Source organism: Euprymna scolopes, chromosome 42 (genome assembly GCF_053919585.1).
Source record: "Euprymna scolopes isolate OS-2025 chromosome 42, ASM5391958v1, whole genome shotgun sequence".
In the NCBI taxonomy this organism is placed as follows: Eukaryota; Metazoa; Mollusca; class Cephalopoda; order Sepiida; family Sepiolidae; genus Euprymna; species Euprymna scolopes.
The window spans coordinates 37,543,937-37,553,936 of NC_136523.1; the positions used below are offsets into that span (position 1 = coordinate 37,543,937).

Below are 10,000 nucleotides of genomic sequence, written 5' to 3' on the forward strand. Positions count from 1 at the left end.
GTCTGTCTGTGTACATTTCCCTACGCAATAACTATGTCAATTTTTAGTCTATAGACTCGAAATTTGAAATACTGGGTACTGAGATTTGGGAAAATCGATGTGACGGGTGTCAGCCAGAAATTTGGCTGTTAAGGGGTCAAATTTCAACGATTTGACCTTTAAGAACTCTACCTAACTCCTCCGACAATTTTGGGTCTAGACACTTGAAATTTTAGATATAGGTTCCTTGAACCTGGATCTAACTTCATAAAGTGATTTGAGCCCGAAACTATAAATTTTAAGGGGTCATAATAGGGGTCAAAGTTTTAAAAAATTAACCATTTTTTTTGTTTTTTTGCTTTTTTTGCACAGCATACACCTCCAAACACCCGAGCAACGCCGGGCACCCCTGCTAGTATATATATATATATATATATATATATATATATATATATATATATATATATATATATAAGTTTAATCACAGATTAGATAATCAAATGAATTATTGTCTTATTAGATATTACAGTGAAATAATATTTTCAAGACGATCCTAGACAAAAGTGTAGAGCTCAATATCTAAAAATAGAGCAAATTATGTGGGTATTAAAGTTAAATTCTGTAGATTAAAATATACGTAAAAATATATTCAAGTAAAGAATTTCTTTCTTGAAACAATGAATATAGTAAAAATAATTATTTTTATTTTCTTAATTCATGGATTTTCAATTCATCAGAGATCGGACGAATAATAATCCAAGGAGAAGAATGGAGACTTGCTGAGTTCGGAGATTTTCGTATTCTAAATTTATATATATATATATATATATATATATATATATATATATATATATATATATATATAATTAAATTAGGGATGGGACGATTTCAGTATTTTGACCGATTCCGATACAATTAGCGATTCCGATCCTTTCTAAATCTCCACATATTTAAGTATAAATTTGTTATTTTTCACGTCTACCGTGAAAACATATGTTAAATGTTCAAATAAACAGATATTAACTTTTAGTATTACTATCAGCGGTCCCCGAGTGGCCCTTGGGCCTTGATAAGCGGTGACCTCCATGTAAAAAAAAAATCAATGGTAGAATATTTTTCTTTTAAAGAAAACCAAATAAAAAAGCCAATTAAAAGAATCGTTGTTGGTATCGGAAAATAGGAAAAAAAAAAAAAATTCCGATTCCGATAATCAAAAATTTTCGATTTTTTTTATTCCCGTTTGCGAGTTATCAATCCAGCACTAATTTATATATATATATATATATATATATATATATATATATATATATATATATATAATTTTTTTAAAGTTTGTTTTTGAAATGTCGTTACTTTCGATGTATGCCGTTTTCGTTTAACGGGTCTAGATTATTATTTTAAAAGCATTCACCGTTAATTTTGAGTTAAGCTCAATGTGTCTATTTAATAAGTGCAGAGCATATATAGTGTAGAATTTTGTTGAAAATTCAAAGACTCACGTTTTCTTTTTTATAACGTTCGTGTTTCCATAAAAATATCCTGTCCCCACCAACTTCTTCAGATGTTTATTCATTAGATTTTTATAATATATATATATATATATATATATATATATATATATATATATATATATGTATATATATATATATATATATATATGTATATATATATATATATGTATATATATATATATATGTATATATATATATATATATATATATATATGTATATATATATATATATATATATAAGACTTGTTTATAATATACCGAATTTTACTGGGTTTGTATAATTCAGTAAATTTCCGTATACCAATAAATTTTAAGAGGTGTCGTAAACTGTAAGCTACAAAATTATCATATTTTATAATTGAGCATTCATATACTGTATTAACAAAACCAAGACTTCAAACAAACAAAAAATTGATAGCAACAAAAAGTGTATTGTTTAGTTACAATTGTTTCAAGACTAATTGGACAAATTCAAACAATTTGTCGTTTGTACATTTTTACATAACCAGCCTCTCTTCAGACTTATTGAATAAAAAACACTTTCACAATAGAACAATATGTAAAGACATTTCCCTTAAAGGAAATAAAGCATGCGAAAGCATGTGTGTGCGTTTTGACATTTATAGTTTTGGATATTTGTATATATGTGTGCGTGTTGTTATAATCGATGACGATATATATAATGCGATTGAATATTGATCTGCAATGTCTTCGCATCCTTAAAGATTCTGAATGTCTTCTAAACTTCAGCACTAGCGGATCTTTACCATCTCTTATACCCAGACGAGAGCCATCCATCACAATTGATTAATTAATAATATACTACAAAAAAGTATACACATATAAATAATATACTATAAAAATATCCACATAATAAATAATATACTACAAAAAAGTATACACATATAAATAATATACTATAAAAATATCCACATAATAAATAATATACTACAAAAAAGTATACACATATAAATAATATACTATAAAAATATCCACATAATAAATAATATACTACAAAAAAGTATACACATATAAATAATATACTATAAAAATATCCACATAATAAATAATATACTACAAAAAAGTATACACATATAAATAATATACTATAAAAATATCCACATAATAAATAATATACTACAAAAAAGTATACACATATAAATAATATACTATAAAAATATCCACATAATAAATAATATACTACAAAAAAGTATACACATATAAATAATATACTATAAAAATATACTTCTATGCATTCTGGATGTCACCTCACATTTGGAGCTTGTTTGAAATGTAACGGATAACTCTATTTCCTCCAATTTTCCCCCTGGATTATCATTCGGTCGACCTGGCAGAAATATCTCGGAAATAATTGAACTCATTTCAACGCTGGGTTGTCCAGGCTCTATGATATCCTTTATTTATGCCTTTCAAATGATGTTAAAATATTTTTTCAATATATGTGCTGATGAGCAAAATATATGTTTAGCTATAACTGCTAATTGCTTTTCATTTCCACTGATGACGTGAAAATTGAAAATCCACGAATTAAGAAAATAAAAATAACTCTTTACCATATATACCTTGTTTCAAGCAATAAATTCTTAGCTTGAATCATTTTAAGATACAGAATTTAACTTTCATTCATATATATATATATATATATATATATATATATATATATATATATATTTAGTGGAAATGGTAATTAATAAAAACTGAAGAAAGTGCTCAATACTCGCACCCCTCCCCTGAACTCATTCACTCTTTCACTCTTTCATCCCATAATAACGAACATTTCTGTAAAAGCCTGAGGAAGCTACAGACGGTCAAAAAAACGGCCGGGTAGCTGAAACAATAATGTAACTTAACAGTTAACAATACAGTAATAAAATTAAAACGTATATATGTATGTATATATATATATATATATATATATATATATATATATATATATATGCATATATATATACATAGTAAGTTATAAAATATATATAAGTTATAATTTTATAACTTAATAACTAGCTCTACCTACGTATTGAGCACTGTTGAAGTAAATACTTAAAGTTTACGCATAAATTTTACTTTCGTATATTAATTTATGTGAGTAAATGAAGTAGTTACAGATATATATATATATATATATATATATATATATATATATAATGTATATATATACATTATATATATATATAATGTATATATATATAATGTATATATATATATATATATGTGTGTGTGTGTGTGTGTGTGTATATAAACTTTAGAAATCAATACTATATACTTGGTACAATATAATAATCATTAGAGAATTGGCTTTATATTAACAAATACGGAATCTGCATGAATTAAAATGTCATATTTAACGACCAGGCGGCCTACTTTGCATATTCTTTTAAACATTCATTTTTAATTAATTTTCTAATCGGATGATCATTTTTAGTCAACTATTATGTGTAATTATATTCATGCAGATATTCTACATGATTTATACTTGCATAATATTTGCGTGAAAAGATTATAGTAAACACAAACATGTTCTATATATATATATATATATATCTATATATATATATATATATATATATATTTATGTATGCGTATACATATATGTGCTTAAAAACTTTCGCCTGCGAAACTCCTCTGTCAGCTTTTTATCTACAGATATGATACTTCATATATAGGGTATTCGAACTCATATGAAACTTTATATTTGGGTTTTAACTGGGGAAAATTGCCGCAAAAGTGTGAAAATTACAAAAAAAAATGGAATTTGTCAGGTAGGTTCAGACGATGGTATTACGAATCTGCATGCGTAACATAATAGCTATTGGTTCATGTCTAAATTTTTAGCCTTTTAGCAGCATATCTTCATATGTCAGGCATTAACATCAAAGGAAAAAGTAGATCGTAAGCTAAACGTTTTGGTTTCGCGTCTCGGTGGTGGTGCACGTGGCTTTTTTCTTTTTTTTTTTTTTTTTACTTTTTAAATCATTACTATATATTGGGTCAAACATTACATAATAATAAATACATTAATTAAAATATCATATTTAAGCGTAATTCTGTTCATGCGGATATTCAACATGATTTATACTTGCGTAAAAAAGTTATAGTAAACACCAACCTCTTTCTATATATATATATATATATATATATATATATATATATATATATATATATATATATATATATATATTTGTTTTTAAAAAATTGCTTACCAAATTCTCTGTCAGCTTTTTTGTCTACACATATGAAACTTAATATATAGGGTATTCGAACCTATGCGAAACTTTATATTGGGGAAAATCGGTGCAAAAGTCTCAAAATAAAAAAAATGGAATTTGTCAGGCTAAAGTCGAACGACGGCATAACAAATATGCATGCGCAACGTAATAGCTTCATGTTTAAATTTTTACCCATGCAGCAAACATGTCTTCATAGCTCAGGCATTAATGCTAAAGGAAAAAGTAAATCGTAAGCTAAACGTTTCGGTTTCGATTCTCAGTGGTGGCGCACAAGTCGTTTATTTTTTAACTTTTAAAACCATTGCTATATATTTGGGTCCAATATAATTTATGAAATAAATCTCACCTGTCTATTTAAATGGATGTATATATGCCTTAAACCTTTTACACGAGATCAATATCATTTTGAAGGTCGGCCCTTCGGATGACAAATATCGAAAAATTGGCCAAAAACATTAATTCCTTCACCATCAACTGAGCACTTTTCTTAAGGAGGGATCGCTTTATTCGCCGATATTTTCGAAAGTCATCGCCTTTTGTTGATTGTCTAACCCAATGGTTCCCAACCTTTTTTTAATCATTTCTTTTCTTTTTAATGTATTTTGGTGAGCCCTTATAGCGTATTTTATTTTTCAGTAATGTAAAGAAAACCAAAGAACATATATCAACAGTTTATCTTGAAGGAAGACGGAATCAATATTAACCTTACATGTACCATGGGGGTCCACATGGACCCCGGTTGAGAACCATTGGTCTAACCCTTATTTAAACCTACTCACTTTCAGTTTGGCGATGGGCGCAAAAGTAAACACGTCACTTTTTTTCCACGTTCTTTTCCTCTTTTGCCTACTACCACTTTTTCCCCCAACACACACCTCAAAACATCCGGGCAACGCCGAGCACCCAGGCTAATCTATATATATAAAAGCGAAAATGTGTGTATGTATGTGTGTTCGCTTTTTGTGTATGTCTACAAAAGGCTTTTTTTTTGCCGTGATTCTCGGTTGGCTCGCTCCTTCTTAAAACTTTTTATATGCTGTCTAAATAATAATATCTACGACTAAGGAACTCGGGTCGCAGCTATCTTTAATTTACCCGACTTTTACAAGCTATTTTCGAGATATTTTTTTGATCGCCGCGTAGCGGAGAAAACAGAAACTGGCACCCAGCGCAAAACTAGGTCAAACATCACGTGACTTTACGTTCTCGCACCTGCTAATTTCGGTTTATAAATGTCAACTTAACACACTTATCAATACATCTATTCCCGTGGTCGAGATGGTTAGGTCACAGGCTTTTTTCTCCCCATTTCCTTTCCACATCCGCGTTAAAGGTTCGGGGTTCAAGCCTACCTTTCTACTAAAACTGTTTTTTTTTTCTTTTACAGCTCCAAACACCAGGTCAACATTTTTTTTTTAACAGGGTTGATTTGATCTACTTCCCCCCCCCCCAACACAAACACCTCCAAACACCCGGACAACGCCGGGTACCCCCCGCTAAATACGAAATCTGCATTAATCAAAATATCATATTTAAGCGTAGTTTATGACCGGGCAATGCCGGCCGATCTACTAGTATATATATAATCGTACACATATAATCATATTTATGTGTGTGTGTGTGTGTGTGTGTGTGTGTGTGTGTGTGTGTGTGTGTGTGTGTGTGTGTGTGTGTTTATCACGTGCGATAGGTGGCGTTTGTTCTATTTTCTAAGTCACTCAACCTTTCATCTATCCTCCCCTCCATACCACCCAACAATAACCCATTTCTTTATCGGGCGTAGGTAGTGGGTGTGTCTAAGGTCAGGATGAACCTTCTCTAGGTTTTTATTTAGAAATAAATAAATAATTTATAAAAAAAAAAATGTCATAAAAGCAAAGAAAAAAAGATATAAAAAAAAAAAAGAAAAACTAAAACAGAAGAAAAGAAATAGAAAAAAAAAACACACCCAACGACCTTTTCTCAAACGACGTTATAACGAAACTCCACGGCTCACAGATCGACTGACTATATCAATTTGAAAATGTTGTTGTTGTCGCCACCACCATCATCACACCTGACCCGACACATCTCTCCTTTCTCTACCCGTATTTAACTCGTCCTAGTTTCCTCTCTCTCTCTCTCTCTCTCTCTCTCTCTCTCTCTCTCTCTCTCTCTCTCTCTCTCTCTCTCTCTCTCTCTCTCTCTCTCCGGTTCTCTATTTCAAATTACCTGACACAACCATCCGGTCTCCCTCTACAGAAACAGAAAAACTCTCACTAGTTTTCTCTCTCCACTTCTTCCCCGTCTTACATTTTCTTCTTTTGTTTTTTATCGCCTCTCTGTTTCTTTCTCTCTCTCTCCCTCTCTCTCTCTCCCTCTCTCTCTCTCTCTCCCTCTCGGCTTTCTATCCATCTCAAATTACATAACACAGCCACCCATTCTCCCTTTACCTCTCTGCGTTTTTCTTTTGCTTCCCCTCCCCTCTCTCTTTCTCTCCCCCCTCTCACTCTCTCTCTCTGTCTCTCTTTCTCCCTCGCTCTCCCTATCTCACTCTCCTAAAATACATAAAATATTTATCGATAATACTCTCTGTTTTTCACACAAACACACGCATATTGGAAATCATTCCAGTAAATATACGAGCAACCGGACTCCTGAAAAAGAATTCGAAAAATCAACCTTGCAAATAAACCCGGTGAACCAAGTGCAAGAGAGATTCAAACAATTGCATTTAAGAAACCAGTCAGAATCTTAATCTAGACTTTTTAGCCTATCAAAAATGGGCAAAAGTTATAATCCTATTAATCCCTTACTGTGCATCAAATGGATACGATAATACTTAGTACGCTGCACCTTATCATAACAAAGTATCGCACAAAATTTCAATTGTATATGTATATAGATGCGTGCATGTATGTGTGTATATATATATATATATATATATATCACGTTGACACACCGGTTCTCGTCAGATCACCGAAGTTAAGCAACGTTGAGCCTGGTTAGTACCAGATGGGTGACCATTTGGGAATTTTAGGCGATGTGTGTACTCTCTGCTTATCTCGGCATTTGTTTTAAGTAGTCTTGTACTTCACTTACCACTGGTATTTAACAATGTCGTCTCAAGCAACCATATATATATATATATATATATATATATATATATATATATATATATATATATATATGCAGGCTCCTTCAGTCTTGGACAGACTATGGATACCCACGAAGGGTTGCCTGTGTGGTGCGCAATCTCCCACCACACCTCTCCTGAGACGACATTGTTAAATACCATATATATATATATATATATATATATATATATATATATATATATATATATATATATATATATAATCTTCTAAGCAAGTTTACATTCACAGGGTAAAATTAATTCTTACTGCTTTTATATAAAAGTGATCCCCAATATAGCCGTTTATTAGAGATAAAACTTTATTTATAAAAATATCATTTGGCTACAAATTTTCATATATGTTTCAGTCAAGCATGAAAAGGTTTATCTGAAAATGTTTGGTCGAATGTTTGGACAAATTATGTTTGTGTGCGTGCGTATAAATATAAATATGTATATGTATATATTAATACGCTAGCGTGTGTGTTATTTTGTGTGTCATGTTTTGCATCTTTTTTTCTTCCGAGTGACTGTCGTTTAATTGTTATGACCTTAAATAAAATAGTTTTACCAAGAATTCTTCATAAGTTCTGGTTTCGGTTTCAATTATAGCTGATGACACTCAAGTCATCTAGTTATTTCATGAATAATTTTACCAAGAATTCTTCGTAAGTTTTGATTTTGGTTTCGATTATAGCTGACGCACTCAAGTCATATAGATATATGTTTTATTTTTGAAATCACAACTTTATGATAGAAATTTGAGTCTATAATAATATATACGAAATCTCTATTTAATACTAATATCTATTAATCTTTAGCCGTGTATTAAACGGATACCATAATACTTCGTTCGCTGCACCTTATCATAACAAAGGTCCATACAAAATTTCAGTCAGATTGGCCCAATAGTTTTCAAGAAAACTTCTAGAGTAAATGTAATATTGTGATCAATCCCTAAATTTGCATCATTATGATAAATGTCCATACAAAATTTTTGGCCCATCATAAAATGTAAGAAATTTTAAAATAGGAAAAAACAAACTGTGTATAGAAAGTCCAAACTGCCAGAAGACTACCTCGATGGTAAATCCAAGAAGCGAAAAAAGTTGGCTTTTTTTAACAAATAGTCGGAATTTCAATGTCAACCGAAAGGTGTCAATAGTTGCAGAGTGAAAAACAGTCCGATTGGAAAAGAAATTCAATGTAGCTTAAAGGAATATAAAAAAAAATCCGCTTACAGTTACCGCAAATGCCTAAAAAGCGCAAAGTTAGATCTTAAATTTCAGTGACTTCAATTTAACTAATTTATATATATATATATATATATATATATGTGTGTGTGTGTGTGTGTGTGCGTGTGTGTGTGTGTGTATATATAACTACTTAATTTACTCACATAAAATTAATATACGAAATTATAGATTTATGCGTAAGCTTTACGTATTTACTTCAAAAGTGCTCAATACGTAGGTAGAGCTAGTTAGTAAGTTATGAAATGTATATGACTATATATATATATATATATATATATATATATATATATATATATATATATAAGTTATAAAATGTATATGTCGATTAAGCTACACTGAATATTCCGCGTTTCATCCACTCTAGGGCTCTTCAGGCTTATGCGCCTAAACCTGAAGAGTCCTAGAGTGGATGAAACGCGGAATATTCAGTGTAGCTTAATCGCTATATACATTTTATAACTTACTAACTAGCTCTACCTACGTATTGAGCACTTTTGAAGTAAATACTTAAACTTTACGCATAAATCTATACTTTCGTATATTAATTTTATGTGAGTAAATTAAGTAGTTATATATATATATATATATATATATATATATATATATATATATATATATATATATATATATATATGAAAATGGATTTTTAAAAAAATATATACGAAAAGTATACAAGCTTATAACTTTTCGGTATTCGTTTTCTATTGGTGACGTGCAGGAATACAAAATAATATTATGAAAAAAAAAATTTTAACTTTTTTTTACAAGTACATAATTTTTGACCGATCCTTCAGTCTTCATCGGTGTAGTGAAAGTGATGAGCATACAAGGGGTAGAAGGAGAACGAAAGAGGAAGAAGGAGGAGGAGGTATAGCTAATGAGAAGGTGCCG

At 30.2% G+C, this 10,000-nt stretch overlaps 1 protein-coding gene and 1 pseudogene across 1 annotated transcript in view; both read left to right on the plus strand.

Moving 5' to 3' along the window:
- The window catches only part of LOC145267023 (uncharacterized), a 258,149-nt gene that overhangs the window by 55,826 nt on the left and 192,323 nt on the right, over window positions 1-10,000 (plus strand). The window lies entirely within an intron of this gene.
- On the plus strand, window positions 7,653-7,769 carry LOC145267251 (5S ribosomal RNA; annotated as a pseudogene).